Raw genomic sequence first — 16558 nt, 5'->3', positions numbered from 1 at the left:
TTTTCGACTGTGCAGATGATGGGGACCCCAGTCCCCTGGCTTTTCCAGAGTCTATTACAGTTGATTAAGTGTGCCATGACATTATGTCTAAAAAAAAACAACGCACATACCTTAATTAAAAATACTTTATTGCTAAAAAATGCTAACCATCATCCAAGCCTTCAGCAAGTTGTAATCTTTTTGCTGGTGGAGGGTCTTGCCTCAGTGTTGACGACTGCTGACTGATCAGAGTGGTGGCTGCTGAAGATTGGGGTGACTGTGACAATTTCTTAAAATAAGACAACAATGAAGATTGCTGCATCGATTGACTCTTTCTTTCATGAACAATTTCTCTGTAGCATGCAATGCTATTTGATAGTTTGAAATATTCCAAGAATTACCAAAATGTAACAGAGATATCAAGTGAGCAAATGTTGTTGGAAAACTGGTGCCAACAGACTTGTTCAACACATGGTTGCCACAAACCTTCAATTTGTAAAAAATGGAGTATCTGCAACACAATAAAGTGAAGTGCAATAAAACGAGGTATGCCTGTATAGAAAAGCCCACAGATTCCACACGAAAAACTTACTAGAGCTAACATAATAAACAACTTCAGCAAACTTGCACATATAAGATAAACAAACATAAATCAATCGTGTTTCTCTATGTCAACAATGAATGATCCAAAAAGGAAATTAAGAAAATTCTATTTACAAACGCATTCAAAATAAAATACCTAGAAATAAATGCAACCAAGAAGGTGAAAGACTTATACACTGAAAAATTACAAAACACTGCTGAAAGAAATTAAAGAAGGCCTAAATAAATGGAAAGGCATCCCATGTTCATGAATTAGAAAACAAGATATTGCTAAGATGACAATACTTCCCAAAGTGATCTACAGATTCAATGCAATCCCTATCAAAGTTCTAATGGCCTTTTTAAATAGAAACGGATAAGCTGATCCTAAAATTCATACGGAACTGTAAGGGGGCCTTAAGAGCAAAAACAACAATGAAAAAGAAATAAAGTAGGGGGACTCATAATAACTTTAAAATTTACTACAAAGCTATAGTAATCAGTGTGGTACTGGAATAAGGGTAGACATATAGACCAATGGAATAGATGTGAGAATCCAGAAATAAGTCCAAACATCTATGGCCAACTGATTTTTTTTTTTTTTTTTTATGCGGTACGCAGGCCTCTCACTGTTGTGGCCTCTCCCGTTGCGGAGCACAAGGTCCGGATGCGCAGGCTCAGCGGTCATGGCTCACGGGACCAGCCACTCCGCGGCATGTGGGATCTTCCCGTACCAGGGCACGAACCCGTGTCCCCTGCATCGGCAGGTGGACTCTCAACCACTGAGCCACCAGGGAAGCCCTGGCCAACTGATTTTTAAAAAGGTGCCAAGACCATTCGATGGGGAAAGAACAGTCTTTCAACAAATGGTGCTGGGAAAACTGAACAATCACATGTAAAAGAATGAAGCTGAACCCCTGCCTCATTTCATCTACAGAAATTAAATCAAAATGGACCAACAACATAAACATAAGAACTAAAACTGCTATTGCTCTTAGAATAAGGCTTAGGGATGGATCTTTATGATGTTGGATTTGACAATGAATTCTTAGAATTGACACCAAAAACATGATGAATAAAAAAATAGATAATTTGGACTTCACCAAAACTTCTGTGCAAAGGACATTATCAAGATATATTTGGTAAGGGTTTAATATCCAGAATATATAAACAGCTCAACAACAAAAAGAAAAAAAACCCAATTTTTAAAATAGGCAAAGGACTTAAATCGACATTTCTCAAATGAAGATACACAAATGGCTAACAAGCCCATGAAAAGATGTTCACTATCTTGGTCATTAAGAAAACTCAAATGAAAACCACAATAAGGTACCACTTCACACCCATTAGAATAGCTTTAATTAAAAAAAACAAAAAACAAAAAAACCCAGGAAAATAACAAGTGTTGATGAGAATGTGGAGAAATAGAGACCCCATACATTGCTGGTGAGAAACTGAAACAATGTACCCGCTGTAGAAAACCGTTGGGCGTTCTTAAAAAAGGTAACGAAGAATTACCACGTAACCCAGCTATTCAACTCCTAGATATATATCCAGGAGAAATGAAAACTTACGTACACACAGAAAATTGTACATGAATGTTTACAGCATCATTATTCATAATAGCCAAAAAAAGAAACGAAGTACATACTACAACTTGGATGAACCTTGAAAATATGCTAAGTGAAAGAAGTCAGACATGAAGAATCATTGTACGGTTCCTTTCATTTGAAATAGCAAGAATAGGTAAATCCATAGAGACAGAAAGTAAAGGGTACCAGGTGATAGTGGAAGGGGGGAATTGGAAATGATTACCTAACGTTTACAGGGTGTTGAAACACCTTTGAAATAAGAAAGGAAAGTATATTGTGAATATACTAAATACCACTGAATTGTACACTTAATATGATTAACTGCAATGTTATGTAAATTTCACCTCAATTTAAAAAAAAAAGATGGCAGTCAAATGTGCCCATGTTCTGACAACATCTAATTTAGAGCAAACTTCTACTTTGTTAGCTCCTCTCTAAAATTACCCAACCAAAGTCCAATCCTATAATAGGTTCTAATACCTTCTTAAAAAGACACCCCCAAATTCCCTATACTATGAAGAATCTTTCACTTCAACAAGTAAAAACCAAGTTCAACTATAGGTGTTCTTTGCTGGTCTTTTTGGTTGGAAGATGTTGACAGGAGTAGCACCTGATTTCTCAACAGAAACAACAGAAGCCAGAACACAAAGGGATAATAGCCTAATTAAAAGAAAATGATGGCCAAGCCGGCATTCTAACCAGTAAAAAACTGTCATTCAAAAGTGAAGGTGAGGGCTTCCCTGGTGGCGCAGTGGTTGAGAGTCGGCCTGCCAATGCAGGGGACACGGGTTCGTGCCCCGGTCCGGGAAGATCCCACATGCCGCAGAGCGGCTAGGCCCGTGAGCCATGGCCGCTGAGCCTGCGTGTCCGGAGCCTGTGCTCTGCAACGGGAGAGGCCACAACAGCGAGAAGCCCGCGTACCGCAAAAAAAAAAAAAAGGTGAAGGTGAAATACAGAACATGACCAGAAAACAAAAACTGAGAGGAATTTCTCAGCACAAATCTATACCAAAGTATATACTAAAGGGTATTCTTCAAAAAAGGGAAATGATTGAAGGTGGAGAACTCAAGATGCAGGCAGAAATAAGAAGCACTAAAAATGTTAACTTGGGTAAATCTAAAATACTGACATAAAATAATGATGATGTCTCATGACGATTAAAATATATATGGAGGGGCTTTCCTCGTGGCGCAGTGGTTGAAAGTCCACCTGCCGATGCAGGGAACGCGGGTTCGTGCCGCGGTCCGGGAGGATCCCACATGCTGCGGAGCGTCTGGGCACGTGAGCCATGGCCGCTGAGCCTGCGTGTCCGGAGCCTGTGCTCCGCGGCAGGAGAGGCTGCGGCAGTGAGAGGCCCGCGTACCACACAAAAAAATAAATAATAAAAAATTTAAAAATAACATATATATGGAGTTAAAAACAGGTGAGTATTATAGCAAATAAACCGAGCAAAGGGTGAGGGGGGTGATTAATGGAATTAAAGTGTTTTAGGTTCCTCACATTGTCTGGAAAGATATAAGGTAAATTAATTAGACTCTTACTGGTCAAGGATGCATGTTGCAATCTCTAGGGCAACAGCTCCCAAAAGTGTGATCTGTGGACCCCTGGGGGTCCCTGAAACCCTATCAGGGGATTCTCAAAATTACAACTGTTTTCATAATATTACTAATAAGACCTTATTTGCCTTTTTCACTCTCATTCTCTCACAGTGTACAACAGAATTTTCCAGTCTATATGACTTGTGCTATCTCAACGGATTAAAGCAGAGCAGGTATGAGAATCCAGCTGTCTTCCATTAAACTAGACATAAAAGAGATTTGCAAAAATGTAACACTATTCTCACTAAATTTTGTTTTGGAAAGTATATTTTTCACAAAACTATATTATTTATGTTAACATTTAATAGGATATTCTTGTTCCCCAAAAGTATGTTATTTATGTAAATATTTAATAGGATATTCTTGCTCCCCAAAACCAGATTAAAAAAAGGTTTTTTAAGAGTTTAAATGGATCTTGAGAACACAGAGTTTGAGACTCAGTGACCTAAATAAATGAAAGGATATGACATTCATGGACTGGAAGATTTAATAACATAAAGATGTCAACTCCTTCTCAATTCAATTTTTGTAAAACTGACAATGTGACAGTAAAAATTTATATGGAACTGCAAAGAGCCAAGAAGAACAAGGTAGGAAAACTTGCCTCATTGAACATGAAGACTTGTTATAATGCCATATTAATTAAAACAGCATAGTTTTGGTGCAAGGGTAGATAAAGTAGACCAATGGAAAAAAATAGAGCCCAGAAACAGATTCATACATATATGGTCACTTGATTTATTACAAAGTTAATACTGCAGAGCATCTGGGAAACAATCTTTTCAACAAATGATGTTGCATAAAATGTACATCCATAAAAAAAAAAAGGTGACCTCTATATGTCATATAATATCTAGAATAAGTTCTAGGTAGAAGGTAAATCTAAATGCATCATAAACAACATACAAAGTAATATACAATAATCAATTCTAGATAGAAAGTAGAAAGCAAAATAATAAAGCCTCTAGGACAGTGTCTCTAAACCTCATCAGCACTAGTGAAACTTTGGGCTAAATTAACTTTTTTGTGCATTGTAGAATACTTAGCATTCTGTGCACTGCAGAATGTCTAGTAGCATCCCTAGCCAACCCACTAGATGCCAGGAGTACTCCACCCACCCAGCTGTGAAAACTAACAATGTCTCTGAACACTGCCAAATGTCCTACCCATGGGGTGGAAGGTGTGGGATGAGGGCAGGGTGAAGTGCCTCTAGTTGAGAACCACTAGAGGATACATAGTAGAAGGTAACATAAGAGAATATCTTCATTCATGTTCTTGGAGCAGAGAAAGACTTCTTAGACAGGACACAAGCAGCATTGACTATAAAGGAAAACAATGATAAATCAGACTACACTAAAATTAAGACCTTCCTTTCATCAAAAGATAACATTAAGAGGGTGAAAATCAAGACAAAATGGATATATTTTTTTTAACATATGTAACTAACAGAAGATTTGTATCTAGCATATATAAAAACTCCTAAAAACAGAAGGAAAAGAACTGTTCTTTCCTACTGTTCCTTTCCAGTAGGAAAAAAAGGGCTCATCTATAAAATATGTAACTCCTATAAATCAGTAATATAGAAAGCTAAATAGTAATAATAGTAAATAGTAATAATAATAGTAAATACTACTACTAATAAAATAGTATTAGTTTATTAAATATTAAATAGTAATATTAAATAGTATTAATATTAAATAGTAATATTAAATAGTAATAATAATAAAAAAGAGGATATCCAAACGGCCAATAAATTCAAGAAAAAGTACTCAATTTCATTTGGAATCACGGAAATGTATCCTTCAGAAGGGCTAAAATTAAAGAGGCTATTAATACCAAGTGTTGGTGAGAATACAGAGCAATAGGAATCCTCATATTCTGTTGATGGGATAGGTACAATGACTCTGAAGACAATTCTTGCATTATCTTCTAAATTTGAACATACATACACCAATGACCCAGTTATTCTACTTCTGGTATATATCCCACATAAATGTCGCACATGTAGCCCATAAAACATTTACAGGAATGTTCATGACAGTATTACTCAGTCCAAATGTCCAACAGTAAAAAGATAAATGGTGATAAAATAGTACAAGGGAGGGCTTCCCTGGTGGCGCAGTGGTTGAGAATCCGCCTGCCAATGCAGGGGACACGGGTTCGTGCCCTGGTCTGGGAGGATCCCACGTGCCGCGGAGTGGCTGGGCCCGTGAGCCATGGCCGCTGGGCCTGTGCGTCCGGAGCCTGTGCTCCGCAACGGGAGAGGCCACAGCAGTGAGAGGCCCGCGTAGAGAAAAAAAAAAAAAAAATAGTACAATGGAGCTACAGTTATATTGGTAGCTGATAACATACATGAATCTCCCAAACATGACAGAGACAAAATGCTACTACTATATAATTCTATTTTTATCAAAGTCCAAAAACAGGTTTAAAAAAAAGCTACCGTCTTTGAAGCCAGGTAGTCGTTACTCCAGGAAATGGGAAAGGGAGAGTGCTTGGGAAAGGAAGCATAGGAGGCTTCTGGTTGCTGGCAGTATTCTATTTCTTGATTTATGGTGGTCATGGAGTGTTTACTTTGTGACGATTCACTCAGCTGTATACTTAGTACAGTTTCCTGTATGTATTATATTTCAATTTTGAAAAAGACATGGGTGGGGAATTCCTGGTGGTCCATTCCCTGGCGGTCCAGTGGTTAGGACCTGGCACTTTCACTGTGCGAGGGGCCAGGTTCGATACCTGGTCGGGGAATTAAGCTCTGCAAGCCGTGTGGCACGGCCCGGAAAGAGGAAAAAAAAAAAAGACATGGGGCATTACCTTTTATATGCTGTATATGCAACCCAGAAAACAATAATTACACAAATACTTTAGCTTTATGGTATTATATATCAATTGTTTAGAAGTAAAAATCATGTCTGGGGACATCATAACTTTCCACATCTTACACTTCAAGATCCTTTGCCTAATTAAATAAAACAAATAAAATATATTAAAAATGACTGCCTGAGTTTTTAGTATGTTGCAGGAAGACATAATAAAATATACTTTAAATTTGTTTTCCTACATGTGTCATTTATTTTGATCACCTAAAAAAATCTAATATCTTAGTTTTATATAAGACAAAATAAAATACACGTCTTAGAAAATATTAATATTAAAGGAAAGTTGAAGATGTTTGTTTCTAATATTAAAAATATATTTTTCTAAAATTTAGACACATAGAGGTTTAAGGCAGAATATAAATAATGCCTGGACTAAATAAAGGAGGTTTCTATCAAAAATCTGTATGCTTTCCCTCCCCATCAAACTAAGGCTTGGTTTGTTTTTATATTCCATATGACATTTTAATAAAATGCAGTTTTACAACACTAATTATTATTTTATTTACAAAATAAGAACCAAACATTTATAATATTAAGTTGCTTAATATCAAATAGATCCCCTCTGAATTTAGTCATTTAAGTGGAATGGCGTACAGTTAATGGCAGACAATCTGATTCATTTTTAAGCCAAGTAGTGCCACCAAGTGGTAGCAAATTCTTTTTCCAAAATACCATGCAGAAGCAATAGAAAAGGTTATAATGGAATACAATACTGGAATGGAAAAATCAATCTTAATAAAGTAATAAATTAAAGTAAATAAGATTGTGAAATATCTTGGTATAAAAGTTTAAAAACAAAACAAAATAGGTCAATCTTTTAAGAAAAAAGTTGTATGTATTACTGAGATGGTCTTATAGTTTCAAAGTTAAATTTTTCATAGAAAGTAAGTAACTATGAATATAGTGCTGTAGACTTTACTTTTTGCTGCTCTTTTTAAAAAAATTTTTATTGGAGTATAGTTGATTTACAATGTTGTGTTAGTTTCAGGTGTATGTTGCTTGTTTTTTAATTCCATATTTTCTTAAAAGACTTAAGTTGCTCTAGAAATTAATAAAACACATACAGTAAAAGACCCGAAGGTTTCATAACAATCTGCTACCCTTGTAAGTGTTGGGAGAGAGTGAGGAGAGTCAGAATAGAGAAAAAAAGAAACTTTTGCTTTTCAGTTAATACCTGTATTAGTTTGCTAGCAGTCCTGTAACAAAGAACTACAGACTGGGTGACTTAAGGCTAGAACTCCAAAATTAAGGTTACAGTAGGACTGATCCCTTCTCAGGGTTGTGAGGAAAGGATCTATTTCAGGTCTCTCCTTGGCTCATACGTAGATCATCTTCCTATTTTGTTTCAAACTGTCTTCCCTCTATACCTGTCTCGGTGTCCAAATTTCCCCTTTTTATAAGGACACCAGTCATAACTGGATTAGGACCCACCCTAAGGACCTAACTGTAACTTGATTACCTCTGTAAAAGACCCTATCTCCAAATAAGGTACTACTCTTAGGTATTGGGGATTAGGACTTCAACATGTGAATTTGGGGTTTGTATGGGGGTAGGAAATTCAAGCAGCAACACTACTCTTCTGTATTTGTGTATTTTTGATAAGACTATATTTTTATTTTAAAAGAAGACAGAAATAGCTCTTAAAAGTTGTTAAATGACAGAATATTTGTGATATTGTGACTTATAGTAAGGAACATGTATTTGGTCTTCCCGTTTCGGGCAGAGTTCCTAAAATCCTTCATTTCCTGTCAGGAGAGCTATAAAGGTGTCTTTTGTTATGTTAATGGAGACTTCTGGCAAGCACCTAAGAATGGGGACTGATTGCCAGAGGAGCCAACTGTGTGATTTTGTACTTTCAGCCCAACTCCCCTGACCTCCAGGTAAGGGAGAGGGGCTGAAGGTTGGATCAATCACCAATGGTGAATGATTTAATCAATCATGCCTATGTGATGCAGCCTCCATAAAAACCCAAAAGGATGAGGTACAGAGAGCTTCTGGGTTGGTGAACACATGGAGGTACTGGGAGAGGGGCTTACCTGAAGATGGCATAGAAACTCTGAGCCCCTTTCCCACATACTTACCCCTATGCATCTTTTCCATCTGGCTGTTCCTGAATTATATCCTTTTATAATAAAGTGGTAATCTAGTGAGCAAATGGATTTCCTGAAGGTCTGTGAGCCACCCTAGCAAATTAACTGAACCCAATGAGGGGGTCATGGGAAGCTCTGATTTAGAGCCAGTTGGCCAGAAGAACAGGTAAAAACCTGGACTTGAAACTGGCATCTGAAGTCCAAGGACAGGGTCGTGACAACCTCCAAACTGTAGCCAATTAGTCAGAAGCATAGGTGACAACCTGGGCTTGCAAATGGCATCAGAAGTGTGTGTGTGTGATTGGGCAGAGGGGGAGTGTAGTCTTCTGGACTAAACCCTTATTGTGGAATCTGATGCTGTCTCTGGGTAGATAGTGTCAGGACTGAGTTGAATAGTAGGACACCAACTGGTATCTGGAGAAATGCTTGGTGGTGTGGGGGAACCCCCCTCCCCACTCCAATCACTGGAATTAAGTCCAGAAGTTTAATAATACTATTTTAATTTCATGAACAATTACCAGCAAAAGAAATTACTAAATTTTAGTATAAAGCTATATATATAAAACATCAAAGTGGTAAGTGTTATATAGTTCACATCCAACCCAACTATAATGCACTTAGTCCTAGACCTCATCTCCTAACACTCTCCCTCTTCTCACTGTACCGCAGCTACACTGGCCTCCTTGCTCTTCCTTGACCAGGCCCCACATACTCTGTACTTAGTACTTAGTGTTCTCTGCCTGGAATTCTTCCTCCAAATATATGTGATATGTGCAGATCTGTTCCTTCAGTTCCAGTTATCTCCTCCTTAGTTCTTCTTAGACCATCCTTAATAACATAGCACTCTCAGTCTCTCTTTATCTCCCCATCTGGTTTTACCTTTCTTACTAAAAGTAAGTACTAATACAGTACTTACTAATACCCGAAAGATGATATAGTTATTTGATTATCTGTTTTCTCTTCCCAACTACAAAGTAAGCTCTTTGAGGGCAGAGACTTATGTTTTGTTACTGATACACCCCTGCTATCTAAAACAGTACCTGGAGTGACTACTTTTTTGTGTGTACTATCATAAGCAGAAAGAATTTTACAAAATTAATGCACCTGCGCTTTCTAAATGGATCTATTTGTTCTTTTCTAACCAGTTCTTCACACATATCGGCAGAGTGATCTCTTCAAGTTCATTACTCCTCTGTGGAACACAACGTTTTCCTCTGTCTCAAGACAGAGGAAACCCCAAATCTTTTAACATAGCTGAAATGGCTTTGCTGGGCCCTGCCTACCTTTCTAGTCTTGTCACACACTTTCCTCCTAACAGTTCTCAGGGATTCAACTACATTGGCCCTCTCAAATTTCCCATCATATTCCTTCTCATCACAGAGCCTCTGCAGATGGAGTTTCTTTGGTCTGGAATCCTCTGCTCTCCTCTCCCCAGCCCTCTATCACATAAATTCAGTTAACCATAGCTCATAATTTTCCTTCAGATCAAAGCTTAAACATCCCTTACTCTAGAAAGGTTTCCTCAAACACTCTGTCAAGTTCCTTTATCATATGCTTTTGAAGAACTGTTCCTTTCAGAGCACTAATATCTTTCAAATATTCAATTGATATTATCATTGTTTAATGTATCTCTCCCACTGAATTGAAGTTCGAAGAGAACATGCACCATGTCTTTTGTTATATACACTGTGTTTTTAAGCAACTAGAATGTGCTTGAATACTAATGAAGAGATACAGATAAAGTAGACTAACTATAAGTGAATAATAAAGCCTGCAATCGGTCAATTTTGGTAATTAAACAAAGCAAACTTTCTTTTTATTAACTTCAATTGTCTTATCTAGACATACTGCATGTTTCTGAGTAGCCTTTCCCTAGCCATCATTGTGTGCACAAAAGATAAAAGCTTATTTAATATTTCTACTAATTTCTATTAGTAATTCTACTATTTCTACTACATATGAATAATATAAATCTCTACAACATTAACTGTTCTATCATTCACTTTCAGGTGCCTAAACAGTAACTATCTCCAGATTGACTTGTATAAATTTGGCATATACTACAAACATTTACTGTTTCTTTATGACAATATCATAATGATAATTAAAATGGGTCAAAATGAATTTTTAAAACAAATTTGTATCATAAATGATATAAAACAAGGCTATAACTCTCTCCCAGATTTACCACTTCTGTTCTAAGTACTTTAATATACCTCTCAGATGACACAGATGCATACCTACTTGCCACAGCAAACTGAAAGTTACATATCTGACCTGATGCCTTACACCTTGTTATTACACTCTAAGAGAATGGTTTAAAATGGTTAGAAAAAAACAAATCCAAATAATTTCATTTAACTCTTTAATTCAGTTACATAGGAGAACACTTGAAACTTACTGTTATAGACTGAATTACGTCTCCACCCCACCTCCCCCGCAAATCATATATTGAAGCCTTAAGCCCCAGTACCTCAGAATGTAGTCATATTTGAGACAAGGCCTTTAAAGAGGTAACTAAGTTAAACAGAGGTAACTAGGGTGGACACTAATCCAGTCTGGCTGGTGTCTTTATAAAGAGAGATTAGGACATACAGAGAGACATCAAAAATGCATTGCACACAGAACAAAAAGGGAACCCTTAAAAAACTGTTTAAGTAACCCATCATAAGGCAAGAAAAGAGTAACAACAACCAGAGAAAACATCAAAAATTACCTTAAATGTAAATAATCTAAATATATCAAAAGAAAGAAAATGACAGAGTAGATTAAAAAAAACACAACCTTACTATATACAGCTTACAAGAAACTTATTTCAAATTCAGTGACATAAGTAGGCTGAAAATAAAAGAATGGAAAAAGATATGCCATGCAAACACTAATATCTGGTAAAACAAACTTAAAAACAAAGAAAATTACTAGTGATCAACAGGGACATTAAATAATGATAAAATGATCAACCCACCAGGAAGACAATGATTCTAAATGTGTTATACCAAACAACACAACCTCAAAATACACTAAACAAAAACTGATAAAACTAAAAAGAAACAGACAAATCCACAATTGCTGTTGGAGACTTTAACACTCTTCTCTCAGCAACTGATTCAACTACTAAAGAAAATCAGCAAGAATATAAAAAAATCTGAAAACGATCAACCAACAGGATCTAACTGAAATACTTAAAACATTCCAACTAGCAACAGAGAAATAGATATTTTATCCAAGTGCCTATGATACATTTATGAAGATAGACAATACCCTCAGCAATAAAACAAACCTGAACAAATTTAAAAGAATGGTAATCAAACTAGAAACTGGTAATGAAAAAATAAAAGGAAAATCTCTATCAACTGAAAATTGAACAACATACTCTAAATAATCCATGGCTCAAAAATTCTCAAAGAAAATTTTAAAAACGAGAACTTAGGGCTTCCCTGGTGGCACAGTGGTTGAGAGTCTGCCTGCCAATGCAGGGGACACGAGTTCGTGCCCCGGTCCGGGAAGATCCCACATGCTACAGAGCGGCTGGGCCCATGAGCCATGGCCGCTGAGCCTGCGCATCCGGAGCCTGTGCTCCGCAACGGGAGAGGCCACAACAGTGAGAGGCCCACGTACGGCAAAAACAAACAAACAAAAAAAAACAAGAACTTAATGAAAATACAACTTATCAAAATATAAGAGACGCAGCTAAAGCAATGCTGACAGGGAAACTTAAATTTATACCATTAAATGTTACATTTGAAAAGAAAAAGAAGAGCAGAATAAATCCAAAGCAAGCAAAAAGAAGGAAATAATAAGTATAACAGCAGAAATAAATTGAAAACAGAAAAATCACTGAAACAAAAAGCTAGTTATACGAAAAAAACCAATAAAATTAATAAACTTCCAGCAAGAATGATAAAGATTAAAACAAAATTTGTCAATTTAATAATGAAACGAGATATCACCATAGACCCTATAAACATTGTAAGGATAATAAGGGCATACTATGAACAACTTACAAATATAACTTTAACAATTTGATTAAATGGCCCAGGGAGAGGAACCAAAATGGCAGAGTAGAAGGACATGCTCTCACTACCTCTTGAGAGAACACCAGAATCACAACTAGCTGCTGGACAATCATCGACAGGAAGACACTGGAAATTACCAAAAAAGATACCCCACAACCAAAGACAAAGGAGAAGCCACAATGAGATAGTAGGACGGGCGCAATCACAGTAAAATTAAATCACATAACTGGTGGGTGGGTGACTCACAAACTGGAGAACACTTATACCACAGAAGTCCACCCACTGGAGTGAAGGTTCTGAGCTTCCCAACCTGGGAGTCTGGCAACGAGAGGAGAAATTCCTAGAGAATCAGACTTTGAAGCCTAGTGGGAATTGACAGCAGGACTTCGACAGGACTGGGGGAAACAGAGACTCCACTCTTGGAGGGCACACACAAAGTACTGTGTGCATCGGGACCCAGGGGAAGGAGCAGTGACCCTGGGGGAGACTGAACCAGACGTACCTGCTAGTGTTGGAGGGTCTTCTGCAGAGGCGGGGGGTGGCATTGTTTCACGGTGGGGACAAGGACACTGGCAGCAGAAGTTCTGGGAAGTACTCCTTGGCGTGAGCCCTCCCAGAGTCTGTCATTAGCCCCACCAAAGAGCCCAGGTAGGCTCCAGTGTTGGGTTGCCTCAGACCAAACAACCAACAGGGAGAGAACCCAGCCACACCCATCAACAGTCAAGTGGATTAAAGTTTTACCAAGCTCTGCCCACCAGAGCAACAGTCAGCTCTACCCACCACCAGTCCCTCCCATCAAGCCTCTTAGACAGCCTCATCCACCAGATGGCAGAGAGCAGAAGCAAGAACTACAATCCTGCAGCCTGTGGAACAAAAACCACATTCACAGAAAGATAGACAAGATGAAAAGGCAGAGGGCTATGTACCAGATGAAGGAACAAGATAAAACCCCAGAAAAACTAAATGAAGTGGAGATAGGCAACCCTCCAGAAAAAGAATTCAGAATAATGATAGTGAAGATGATCCAGAACCTCAGAAAAACAATGGAGGCAAAGATCGAGAAGATGCAAGAAATATTTAACAAAGACCTAGAAGAATTAAAGAACAAACAAACAGAGATGAACAATACAATAACTGAAATGAAAACTACACTAGAAGGAATCAATAGCAGAATAACTGAGGCAGAAGAACGGATAAGTGACCTGGAAGACAGAATGGTGGAATTCACTGCTGCGGAACAGAACAAAGAAAAGAGAATGAAAAGAAATGAAGACAGCCTAAGAGACCTCTGGGACAACATTAAATGCAACAACATTCGCATTATAGGGGTCCCAGAAGGAGAAGAGAGAGAGAAAGGACCAGAGAAAATATGTGAAGAGATCATAGTCGAAAACTTGCCTAACATGGGAAAGGAAACAGCCACCGAAGACCGGGAAGTGCAGTGAGTCCCATAAAGGATAAACCCAAGGAGAAACATGCCGATACACACAGTAATCAAATTGACAAAAATTAAAGACAAAGAAAAATTATTGAAAGCAAGGGAAAAACGACAAATAACATACAAGGGAACTCCCATAAGGTTAACATCTGATTTCTCAGCAGAAACTCTACAAGCCAGAAGGGAGTGGCATGATATACTTAAAGTAATGAAAGGGAAGAACCTACAACCAAGATTACTCTACCCAGTAAGGATCTCATTCAGATTCGATGAAGAAATTGAACACTTTACAGAGAAGCAAAGGCTAAGAGAATTCAGCACCACCAAACCAGCTCTACAACAAATGCTAAAAGAACTTCTCTAAGTGGGAAACACAAGAAAAGGACCTACAAAAACAAACCCAAAACAATTAAGAAAATGGTCATAGGAATATACATATCGATAATTACCTTAAACGTGAATGCATTAAATACTCCAACAAAAACACAAAGGCTTGCTGAATGGATACAAAAACAAGATCCATATATATGCTGTGTACGAGAGACCCACTTTAGACGTAGAGACACATACAGGCTGAAAGTGAGTGGATGGAAAAAGATATTCCATGCAAATGGAAATCAAAAGAAAGCTAGAGTAGCTGTACTCATATCAGATAAAATAGACTTTAAAATAAAGAATGTTACAAGAGACAAGGAAGGACACTACATAATGATCAAGGGATCAATCCAAGAAGAAGATATAACAATTATAAATATATATGCACCCAACATAGGAGCACCTCAATACATAAGGCAACTGCTAACAGCTATAAAAGAGGAAATAGACAGTAACACAAAAATAGTGGGGGACTTTAACACCTCACTTACACCAATGGACAGATCATCCAAAATGAAAATAAATAAGAAAACAGAAGCTTTAAATGACACAACAGAGCAGATAGACTTAATTGATATTTACAGGACATTCCATCCAAAAACTGCAGATTACACTTAATTCTCAAGAGCGCACGGAACATTCTCCAGGACAGATCACACCTTGGATCACAAATCAAGCCTCAGTAAATTTAAGAAAATTGAAATCATATCAAGCATCTTTTATAACCACAATGCTATGAGTTCAGAAATGAATTACAGGGAAAGAAACGTAAAAAACAGAAACACATGGAGGCTAAAAAATATGTTACTAAATAACCAAGAGATCACTGAAGAAATCAAAGAGGAAATCAAAAAATACCTAGAGACAAATGACAATGAAAACACGACGATCCAAAACCTATGGAATGCAGCAAAAGCAGTTCTAACAGGGAAGTTATACAAGCCTACCTCAAGAAACAAGAAAAATCTCAAGTAAACAATCTAACCTTACACCTAAATGAACTAGAGAAAGAAGAACAAACAAAACCCAAAGCTAGCAGAAGGAAAGAAATCATAAAGAACAGTGCAGAAAAAAATGAAAAGAAACAAAGAAAGTAATAGGAAAGATCAATAAAACTAAAAGCTGGTTCTTTGAGAAGATAAACAAAATCGATAAACCATTAGCCAGACTCATCAAGAAAGAGGGTGAGGACTCAAATCAATAAAATTAGAAATGAAAAAGGAGAAGTTACAACAGACACCGCAGAAATACAAAGCATCCTACGAGACTACTACAAGAAACTCTATGCCAATAAAATGGACAACTGGAAGAAATGGACAAATTCTTAGAAAGGTATAACCTTCCAAGACTGAACCAGGAAGAAACAGAAAATATGAACAGACCAAATCACAAGTAATGACATTGAAACTGTGATTAAAAATCTTCCAACAAACAAAAGTCCAGGACCAGATGGCTTCAAAGGTGAATTCTATCAAACATTTAGAGAAGAGATAACACCCAACCTTCTCAAACTCTTCCAAAAAACTGCAGAGAAAGGAACACTCCCAAACTCATTCTATGAGGCCACCATCACCCTAATACCAAAACCAGACAAAGATACTACAAAAAAAGAAAACTACAGACCAATATCACTGATGAATATAGATGCAAATATCCTCAACAAAATACTAGCAAACAGAATCCAACAACACATTAAAAGGATCATACACCATGATCAAGTGGGATTTATCCCAGGGATGCAAGGATTCTTCAATATACACAAATCAATCAATGTGATACACCATATTAACAAACTGAAGAAGAAAAACCGTATGATCATCTCAATAGATGAAGAAAAGGTTTTTGACAAAATTCAACACCGATTTATGATAAAAACTGTCCAGAAAGTGGGCATAGAGGGAACCTACCTCAACATAATAAAGGCCATATACGACAAACCCACAGCAAACATCATTCTCAATGGTGAAAAACTGAAAGCATTTCCTCTAAGATCAGGAACGAGACAAGGA

The 16558-nt window shown here is 37.3% G+C and overlaps 1 protein-coding gene across 14 annotated transcripts in view; it reads right to left on the bottom strand.

The window, feature by feature from the left end:
• The window catches only part of ZNF644 (zinc finger protein 644), a 112568-nt gene that overhangs the window by 38666 nt on the left and 57344 nt on the right, over positions 1–16558 (bottom strand). The gene's annotated exons all lie outside the window — the stretch shown is intronic.

This window comes from Globicephala melas, chromosome 1, assembly GCF_963455315.2.
Source record: "Globicephala melas chromosome 1, mGloMel1.2, whole genome shotgun sequence".
Classification (NCBI taxonomy): domain Eukaryota; kingdom Metazoa; phylum Chordata; class Mammalia; order Artiodactyla; family Delphinidae; genus Globicephala; species Globicephala melas.
This window is presented reverse-complemented; position numbering and strand designations above follow the sequence as displayed.